Below are 11432 nucleotides of genomic sequence, written 5' to 3'. Positions count from 1 at the left end.
TCCTTTCCTTTCCTTTCCTTTCCTTTCCTTTCCTTTCCTTTCCTTTCCTTTCCTTTCCTTTCCTTTCCTTTCCTTTCCTTTCCTTTCCTTTCCTTTCCTTTCCTTTCCTTTCCTTTCCTTTCCTTTCCTTTCCTTTCCTTTCCTTTCCTTTTCTTTCCTTTCCTCCCTCCTTTCTTCCTTTCATCCCTCCTTCCTTCCTCCCTCCCTAGCTTTCTTCCTTCCTTCCTTCTTTCTTTCCCTCTCTCCCTGTGAGGATCAAGATAACCTTGCTTAATTGGGTCCCTAGAAAATAGAATTTGCTTATTGGGTCCCCAAAAGGTGGCTATACCCATTTCATGGTTTCATGGGTAATCCTATGGGTGGATTTCCTCCAAAATCTAGCTCAAGTACTCTCCCTAGAGTGCTTTTCCTTAAAAAAAAAAAAAAAGCCAGCTGACAGCTCTTTAGTGAAAACATTTACTCAAGCAAGGTGGTAAGTAGAGTCAGCCAGTTGATAAGCATTTATTTAGCACCTATTAAATGCCAGGCATTGTCCAGCTCTGAGGATACAACGAAAGCTAAAAGATAACTTCTTCCCCTTAGGAGATCTCAGTGTACCTATGCTCATTGACTGCCTTCTGATTTTTCTCACTACACTGTTCAATTATTTTTATTTTTACAAATTAGTATTATTTGTAATTCTTTTTACAAATGAAGAAAACAGAGGCTCAGAAATGTTTAGTGTTTTGCCTCTGGTAGGTCAGAGCAGAAAGTGTGTGGGGTCAGCATTCAAATCCACTTCTCTCAATTCCAAACTATGCAGTTTTCTAATATCAGCTATTTGCCAGGAAGGAACTTTATATTATGATCAAAGGGCAAGGAGAGGCTTGCAAAGTTTTATGGTGGAATAAAGACAGATATTTCCAGAGAATTTAGTAGGCAATTCTGGAACCAGCAATGTGTTCAGGCTTGTTTGTACTCAACAGGGTATTATAAGAACTCGATGCTCTTAGTACTATGGAACAAACCATTTCTCCGACACCTTCCATAATTACTCTTTCTCTTAGAAAAATTTCTTTCCGGCTTTTGGTTGTAGGAAAATCTTGAAGGAAGAATCCATCTTGTGTTTAAAAATAGCATCTTTTCTGGAAGAATTGAACTCAGAAAAATGACTAATGATACTCATAATCGCTTCAGTGTCTTTTGGATTCCAGTCACAGAAAGGACTTCCTTTTGCCTTTTCTCTTCCTTCTTTCTTCCATTTCGTTTCTTGTTCCATTGAAAAAAATCTATATTTCTTGCTAATTGGGTTGTGAAAGAGAGAGCATAAGTTGTCTTTGAAAGTCTTGCAGGAGAGAGTACTATAATGGCAGAGTAGAGGCATGAGAGCCTGAACCTCTCTGAAAATCCCCTCCAACCACCTTAAAATATTGCTTTAAAATAAATACTATCATGGCAGAATCACCACAGGGATGGGGTAAGGCAATTTTCCTGCAGAAGACAACCTGGAAGGTAGGCAGAAAATGTCTGTTTCACTGGAATGAGAGGGGAGCACAGCCTAAAGCAAGCCAACAATAAGGCCCTCCCCCTACCCCATCAGTGAGACCCAGGAACCTGTCTAAGCCAAAGCAGAGCATCTCCATTCCCAGCACAACTTCTCAGTGAGGCCCTGAGCCACAGCACAAGGCACCCCATAGTGCATCTGGCAGTGCAAAACAAGAGCAGGCCCTGTAGAAACTGAATCAGCACCCAGAAGAATCGAAACTTGCTGACACCTAGGACTAGATCTGAAGGTCACAGTAAGGAAAAACTAAAGTTTAAGATAGTCCCCCTTTTGCCCTGGGGACAGAGCCTGTCTTTAAAAGTGGGAGTCAAGAAAAAAGCTGGGGAAATGAGAAAAATATTTTTTAAGACTCTAACCATAGGAAATGATTATGGAGACAAGGAAGAATAAGGCACAAACCCAAAATGGGACAATGAGATCAAAGCAACTGCATACAAAACTCCAAAGAAAAATGGGAATTGGTAGTAGGCCTTGAGAGAGCTAAAAAAAGATTTAAAAAATCAAATAAGAGAATCAGAGGAAAAGTGGGTAAGAGAAATGAAAATGATGCAAGAAAGAGCTGACAGCTGGAGAAGGAGGCAAAAAAAAAAAATCTGAAGAAAATAGCATCTTAAAAAGTAGAATTGACCAAATGATAAAAGAGGCACAAAAATCCACTGAAGAAAAGAATTAGTTAAAAAGTAGAATTGGGCAATTTGTAATTATGCCCAAAGGGCTTAAAAAGAATGCATGTCCTTTGATCCAGCAATACCACTACTAGGTTTGTATCCCAAAGAGATTTAAAAAATGAGAAAGGATCTGTTTGCATGAAAATACTTATTGCTGCACTTTTTGAGGTGGAAAAAATTGGAAAATGAGGGAGTGTCCCTTAGCTGGGGAATGGCTGAACAAATTGTGGTATATGATGAGAATGGAACACTATTGTGCTATAAGAATAGTGAATCACTGAAATTTCTATAAGAACTGAAATGAGTAGAACAAGGAGAACATTGTACACAGTAACTGAAACATTGTGGAATGATCAAATGTGATAGACTTTGTTACTAATAGCAATGCAATGATTGAGGACAGTTCCAAGGGACTTATGAGAAAATTGCTATCCACATTCAGAGAAAGAACTGTGGGAGTAGAAATTCAGAAGAAAAACATATGATTTATCACTTGTTTGCGTGGGCATATGATTTGGGATTTTTGGTTTTAAAAGATTACTCTTTTACAAACATGAATAATATGGAAATAGGTTTTGGGTAACAATACATGTATTACCCAGTGGAATTGCCTGTCAGCTATGGGAGTGGGGAGGGAGAGAACATGAATCATGTAACTCTGGAAAAATATTAAAAAAATAAAATTATATTTAAAAAAGTAGAATTGGCTAAATGGATAAGGAGGTTCAAACATTTGTTGAAGAAAATACTTAAAATTAATATTGTTCAAGCAGAAGTTAATGGCTTCATGAGACATCAAGAAATAAAACAAAATTTTTTTAAAAATGAAAATATAGATATATTTCATTGGGAAAACAAATGGCCTGGAAAATAGATCCAGGAGAGACCATTTAAAAATTTTTGAACTACCCAAAATACATGATTAAAAAAACAAACCAAAACAAAAAAATGTAGACATTATACAACAAGAAATTTTAAAAGAAAACTACCCTGGTATTTTTGAATAAGAGAGTAAAATAAAAATTGAAAGAATCCACCAATCACCTCCTGAAAGAGATTCCCAAATGAAAACTCCCAGGAATATTATAGCCAAATTCCAGAACTCTCAGGCCAAGGAGAAAATCTTGTAAACATCCAGAAAGAAGCACCTGAGATATTATGGAGCCATAGTCAAGATTACACAGGATTGAGCAGCTTCTACATTAAAGGATCAAAGGGCTTAGAATATGATGTTCTAGAAAACAAAGGAACTAAGATTACAACCAAGAATCATCTACCCAGCAAAACTGAGTATATTCTTTCAGGGTGAAAAGTCATCATTTAATGTTACCTTTAAAATTATCTCGAGATTGAATTTTGAGTGAGAATATCAGTTTATTGAATATATCAATTTATTGGTTAGGACAGCATCATAAATGAAAAAGAGATACATGTCTCCAAGGTTGCCTCTAATGGACAGGGATGACCTGGAAGCTGGGTCAGACAATTTAACAGAGTGTTAAGAATTAATTATTCAGCCCCTCCCTTGAACATCCCAAGACATCTTTAACTGGAAAATAGCTAATTAAGACATGATCTCTCAAAGTATCCATCCCTTCTCATGCCAACATCATGGAAAAATACATATACAGTAAACAAACTCTTGTCTCCTTCATTTATTAACGAAATTCACTTAAATGGGAAGATATTCCTTGGGATTCCTAAAGAGAAAGAAAATGCATAAAGCAGTAGACTTGATGGAAAGTAATGTGAAAAACTCACATGATTAAATAGAAGATTCCAAAGCATTCCTGATACAAAGACTAGAGCTGAACAGAAAATTTGATATTCAAATATAGAAGTTAGGAGAAGCATAAAAAAGGTAAAAAGGAAAGAAAACTTATGGGATTCAATAAGGTCAAACTGCTTACATTCCTATCTATCTAGGAAGATGTTACTTGTAACTTGAGAATTGTAACTTTATTAAGGCAGTTAGAAAGGGTATACACAGACAGAGGGTATAGCAATAAGTTAACTGTGATGACATGATACAAAAAAGAAATCAAAGGATACAAAGAAGATTGCACTGGAGGAAGAGGGAAGGGCGAGGTAGAATGGGGTAAATGATCTCACCTTGAAGAGGCATGAAAAAGCTATTCCATTTGGGGAGGATGAGGATAGTGATGAGCAGCACTTAAATCTGACTCTCAACAGAACTGGCTCAGAGATGAAATAACATCCATACTTACTTGGGGATAGAAACCCATCTTGCTCTACTGGGAAGTAGGAGGGGCATAAGAAAGTGGGGTGGAGGGTGCTAATAGATGGCTATGTGAAGTGGAAGAGGTGATGATTAGAAGCAAAACATTCATGAAGAGGGACAGAATAAAAGGAGAGAGAAAGAGAAGGATAAAAAGGAGGAAAATAGTATGGAGGGGAATTCACAGTAAACATGATTATGAATGTGAATGGGATGAACTTCCCCATGAAATAAAAGTAGAAGAGTAGATTAAAAACAAGAGTCCTACAATATGTTGTTTGTGAGAAATATATTAGAAACAGGGAGACACACAGAAAGTAAAGGTAAGGGGCTAGCACAGAATCTATTATGCTTTAGGTGAAGTAAAACAGAGGATCTGAGACAAAACTAAAGCAAAAACAGATTTAATGAAAAGAGATGATAAAGAAAAAAATTACATCTTGATAAAAAGTGCCATAGACAATGAAGTAATATAAGTACTAAATATATATGTACAAAATGGCATAGCATCCAAATTTTTGAAGGAGAAATCAAATGAGATATAGAAACAAATAAATACTAAAACTGTTCTAATGAGAGGAGGGCTTCAATTTTTCCCTCTCAAAACTAGATAAATTTAACCAAAAAAATAAACAATCAACTTGATTGACCATTTTAATAACAAAACTAGAAATTTCATGATTATCTCAATAGATGCAGAAAAACCTTTTGACAAAATACAACTCCCGTTCTTATTAAAAACACTAGAGAAAATAGAAATAAATGGAATTTTCCTTAAAATGATAGGTATTATCTATCTAAAATGATTAGCAAGTATTATCTGTAATGAGAATAAGTTAGAAACATTTCAAATAAGATCCAATAAGGCAAAATATTCAATATTGTACTAGAAATGCTACCTGGAGCAGTAAGAGGAGTAAAAGAAATGGAAGATATGAAGATAGAATTAACTCTCTCTTTGTCTATTTTTAGTTGATCAAATCAAGAACTTAAAGTATCCCCTCTTTAGCACCTAGCCAAACATCAAGTAAGAGAGCTGCCAAGTCACTTACTAGTTCACACCTCCCAAAGGCTACAAGCACTGCCTTCCCTTGGGTAGTGCTAGGCAAATTGAAAGACTGGAATTGGTTTCTATGAAAAGGGGGAGAGATTTCATGTGGAAATTGGGACTTGAGGAAGCCCTTGCTGGGGGCTGAGCTGGACTTCACCAGAGAAGAGCAGCACTTAGGGTGGTAGGCTAAATAATTCTTATATTTTTCCACTTTCACTCTTTCTACTTCCTTGTAAATAAAGCTGCTAAAAGTCGTTTTTTACTTAAGCTATAATATTTTTAAATTGGTGACTACAATATTACTTTAGAATTCTCATATTTAGCATAAAACCTAAATTTAAACTTATACATAGGCTTGTTAAGGCTCTGTCTCTTTTCTACATTTTCCACTTTCACTATCTCTATCTTGTTGTAAATAAAAGCTGCTGACAGTCATTTTAACTTGGGGACTAATATTTTATAATTGGCGACCACTTTTATAACTCTTCTATTGGGGCAGCTGGGTAGCTCAGTGGAGTGAGAGTCGGGCCTAGAGACGGGAGGTCCTGGGTTCAAACCCGGCCTTAGCCACTTCCCAGCTGTGTGACCCTGGGCAAGTCACTTGACCCCCATTGCCCACCCTTACCAATCTTCCACCTATGAGACAATACACTGAAGTACAAGGGTTAAAAAAAATAAAAAAATATAACTCTTCTATTAAGTAAAACCTAAATTTAAATCTTACAAAGGAATTAAAATAGGCAATCTAGAAACTAAACTATCAATCTTTGCAGATGAAATGATAGTATACTAAAAGAATCCTAAAGAATCAACTTAAAAACCAGTAGGAATAATAATTTTAGCAAAGTTGTAGGATACAAAATAAATCCATGTAAGTCATCAGCCTTTTTATATATTACCAACAAAGTCTAGCAGAAAGAAATAGGGAAATTACATTTAAAATAACTCTAGATAGTATAAAATAACCTGAAGTCTACTTGCCAAGACAAACCCAGGACCAATATGAACATAATTACAAAACACTTTTCACACAAATAAAGTCATATCTAAATAATTGAAAAAATGTTCATTGCTCATGAGTAGGCTGAGCCAATATAATAGAAATGGCAATTCTATGTAAATTAATTTACTTATCCAGTGCCATACCAAACTATCAAATATATTTCACGGAGATAGAAAAAATAATAAAGTTCATCTGAAAGAACAAAAAGTCAAGAATATCTAGGGAATTAATGAAAAATAATATTAAGAAAGGTGGCTTAACCATACCAGATCTCAAACTCTGTTACAAAGCAGTAATCATCAGAACAATCTGGTACTGGCTAAGAAATGGAATGGTGGATCAGTGGAATAGATGAGGTACACAATACATAGTTGTAAATGACCATAGCAATCTAGTATTTGATAAAGGTAAATATCCCAACTTTTGAGATAAGAATTCACTATTTGACAAAAACTGCTGAGAAAACTGGAAAAGCGTGTTAGAAACTAGGTATAAACCAATATCTCACTCCCTATAACAAGATCAGGTCAAAATGGGTATATGATATAAACATAAAGGGTGATATCATAAGAAAATTGAGAGAGTGTGGAATGCTTTACCTAGCTGATCTATGGATAAGAGAAGAATTTATGACCAAACAAGAAATAGATAACATCATAAGACAGAAAATAGATAATTATGATTATATTAAATTAAAAAGATTTTGCATAAACAAAATCAATGTAAACAAGATTAGAAGAGAAACCACAAATCAGGGTCAGGTGGAGGAATATACAGCAAGTTTCTCTGATAAAGACCTTATTTCTCAAATATTTGGAGAACTGAATAAAATATATAAGAATGTAACTCGTTCACCAACTAACAAATGGTCAAAGGATAGTTTTCAGATGAAGAAATCAATCCTATCTCTAGTCATATAAAAAAATGTTCTATATCACTGTTGATTAGAGAAATACAAATTAAAACACCTCTGAGGTACTACATTTCACCTATTAGATTCACTAATATGGCAGTAATGTTGATAAATGTTGGAGAGTATGTGGCAAAATTGGGATGCCAAGGCATTGTTGGTGGAATTGTGAACTGATCCAACCATTCTGGAGGGCAATTTGGAACTCTGCCCAAAAGTTATAAAGGCAACAAAACTGTGTGTACCCTTTGGTCCAGTAATAACACTTCTAAGTCTATATCCCAAAGAGATTTTAAAAAGGGATGGGGAGAAGTATCTATTTGCACGAAATATTTATAGCAGCTCTTTTTCTGTAATGACAAAGAATTGGAAATTGAGGGGATGCCCATCCATTGGGGAATGACTGAACAAATTGTGGCATAGTCTTGTGATGTAATTCTATTGTACTTTAAGAGATGATGAGCAGGATGATTTCAGAAAACCTGGAAAGACCTCTATGAACTGATGCAGAGTGAAATGAGCAGAACAGGAGAACACTGTACACAGTAACAGCAATATTGTGGGATAATCAACCATGAAAGATGTAGCCACTCTGAGCATTACAATTATCTAAGACAATTCTGAAGGACTTATGGCAAAGAATGTTATCCACCTCAGAAGAACTGATGGAATCTGAATACAGATTGAAGCGTACTATTTTTCACTTTCATTTAGTTGCAAGTGTTTTCATTTGGGGGTTTTGGTTTTATATAAGTAGTCTCTCTCACAATGTGACCAAGATGGAAATATGTTTTGTAAGATCATGCAGGTATAGTCTAGCTCAAATTGTTTATCTCTAAGGAAAGGGGAGGGAAAGGGAAGGAGACAATTTGGATCTCATAATTTTGGAAAATGTATGTTAAAAATATTATCACATATAATTTGGGAAAAAATAAAATATTAAAGAAAAAAAGGAAAAAGAAAATTTTCCAGATTCTCTTTGCATCTTGAATGAGGGATGGAAGAAAGTGAAGAAGTATTTATTACATGTCTACTATATTCTAGGCACTGTACAAATACTATCTCATCTGTTTCCATAACAATCTTGTGAGGTAGATGTTATTATTAACCCTATTTTATAGTTGAGGAAACTGAGGCAGACAGGTGGTTAAGTGACTTACTCAGAGTCATACTAATACTGTCTGAGGCCAGATTTAAACCTAGGTCTTCCTGACTCCAGGTTTAGGGCTCTACTCCCTGTGCCACTTAGGTGTGCCTATGGAGTATCAATAGCCCAATTAATGATTCTTTACAGCAAAGTCTGCTTTTTAATTTGAAAGGTTCATAAGTTATATGTAAGAGGGGCATCCCAAGCCTCTACCTTAATAATTACAGAGGCCCCAGTTTTCTGCTAGAGATCTCCATTTTAAATACTTTCTACCTGATTCTGTAAGGAAAAACTTTGGCCCTTGTTTCAGAAATTTGAGCATCAGCAAGTAGGCAGGTGAGAAGAAACATTCCCAGGGGCCCTCACCTAGTGGTAGGTTGTGGGGTCTCCCTCAGTGGAGGTCCTTAGGCAGAAGTGAGATGGCTACTAGATGGGGAACAATCAACCAATAGACGTTTAGTGCCTAGTGCTATGCATTGGGGACACAAAATCCAAAAGGACACAAGTCCTGCCTTCAAGGAATATAAATCCTATCAGGGGAGAAAATATGTACATATACATACAGTCAGTCACCAAATAGCCTGAGCACTGGTTGTATGCCAGGCACCAGCTGGGTGCTGAAAACTAAAAAACCAACCAAACAGAAATGAGATAGTCCTTCCCCACAAGGAGCTTACATTCTCTAGGGGAAGACCACAGGCACTCAGATGTATACGCAACATAAATACCAGGTCATCCAGGGTTAGGTCCTGGCAGCTGGGGGGGATCTGGAAAGTCTCAAGAAGGAGATGGCTCCATAGCTGAGCTGGGGAAGCCAAAGAGGGATCCTAAGAGGGAAATGAAGAGCAAGTACAGGCCAGGAATGGAGAATGGAATATCATGTGGGAGGAATGTCAAGAAGACCCCAGAGAGCTCACGAAAAGGAATTAGGGAAGACAAGTGTGTGTTAGGCCTAACTGCCACTTCTGTTAACAGACATTTCCTTAGCAGTTAAACCCAGTCTCCCTACCTTGTTTGGTCCTGCCTTCTGTCATTCCTGTCTCCCTCACACCCTTCTGGACCCACATTTAATATTTAAGTCAACTCCCCTGGTTTTCCCCATAATACAAGCCAGGAAAGATGTTTGGAGTCAGTGTGTGAAAGGTTTGAAATGTGAACCCACCGCCTTCCCAAGTGTCTGACCCAACTGATGGGAGTCGAATGAAGTTAGAGAAAGACACTAGACACTGAGGAAGAAGCAAAGGGCATTTTAATGTATTCTCAGCAGAATGAGCATGCATACAGGAAGCCCTCTCCTAAGGAAAGGAGCCCATTTGATCCAGAAGTTAGCCAGAACTGACTGTTTGACAGATGAGAAAAAGGAAGCCCAACCCAACCCAACCCAAGATTATTATAGATTGAGGGGCAGAGTGTATCAGCAAATTCTTGCCATTAAGTCCTTGGAGTGACTTTTGGGTTTCAAGGAGATGAGATGATTATAGTTGTCTTATCTGGAAATCTCTGGAGCCCTTCCTGGTGAGAGAATGATCATCTTATCAAGGACAAGTTCCTAGGATTGTTTTCAGTCAACATTCAGGTACAATCGAGGCAGGGCAAATTATTATTCCAAGAATTAGCTTTATTCCAAAGGCTTAGAAATCGATGGAAAAAACAGAAGCTGGAGTAGGTCCCTGTGATTGATGTAGTCATTGGTCTTTTAATTTTCACAGAAATGTATGTAGTCTCAGCAAAGCAATGATCTGGGACAATACCAAAAGACTTATGGTGGGGAATGCTATCTAGCTCCAGAGAAAAAACTGTTGGCGTTGTCTTTCATATCGGTGCAGTTTTGGTTTTATTTGGGGGTTTTGGTTATGAGTGTGCTCTTACAACAATGACCAATATGGAAGTGGCTTTTACATGACAAAAATAAAATAAAAAAGGAAATGCGTGTAGTAATAATTGTAATAGCTTGCGCCTAGATAGTGCTTTACAAATATTATCCCTTTTCATCTTCACCACAAACCTGGAAGGTAACTGCTATTATTATTCCCATTTTACAGATGAGGGAACTGAGGTGATTGCCTAGAGTCTTCTCTTTCTGATTCCAAGTCCAACAGACTAGACGCACGATGTCATCTAGTTGCTTTATTTGGTTCTCAAGATAATAGTGATCCAACAGAGTTTATTCCCCAAAATATGATTAGGGTTCTGATGTTAAAAGATCCCTCTATTGCAAATATGAATAACATGGAAATAGGTTTTGAACAATGACACATGGATAACCCAGTGGAACTGCTTGTCAGCTCTGGGAGGAGAGAAGGAGGAGGGGAGGGAAAGAACATGAATCAGGTAACCATGGAAAAATATTCAAAATGAATAAATTAAAAAAAATTTATTCTCCAATGACTTGGTGGTCAAGAACCTAGTCTAGTGCCCAGAGCAGAGTTCCACAGAACTTAATAATGGTAATTATTAAGATTGAGAGGAACAACCACCTACTCAAACTCATTAAAGTCTCTTTTATTTCATTCTCAAGAGAAAGGGATCTCACAAGCCAGTACCACAAGTGTTAACAGTTAGCAAGAAGTACAAAGTGTGGGAGCTGACAGCTTCCCTTTTATCCTGGTCCCTGCTGCAAAGATGGTCCTCCCCCCATTCACCATTGGCTGGTTGCTTGAGAGTAACAATCTTATCAGGAAAGATAGCTAATCCAAATGGGCAATTTACAAATCAATTATCCTAACTATTCAAGCTGGTTTTAACCAATCAAAACAAGGATTGTTCCTCTCTCTCTCTCTCTCTCTCTCTCTGTCTCTCTCTCTCTCTCTGTCTCTCTCTCTCTCTCTCTCACTCTCTCTCTCTCTCTCTCTCTCTTTCTCTCTCTCTCTC

Source organism: Gracilinanus agilis, chromosome 4 (assembly GCF_016433145.1).
Source record: "Gracilinanus agilis isolate LMUSP501 chromosome 4, AgileGrace, whole genome shotgun sequence".
NCBI classification, from domain to species: Eukaryota; Metazoa; Chordata; class Mammalia; order Didelphimorphia; family Didelphidae; genus Gracilinanus; species Gracilinanus agilis.
This window is presented reverse-complemented; position numbering follows the sequence as displayed.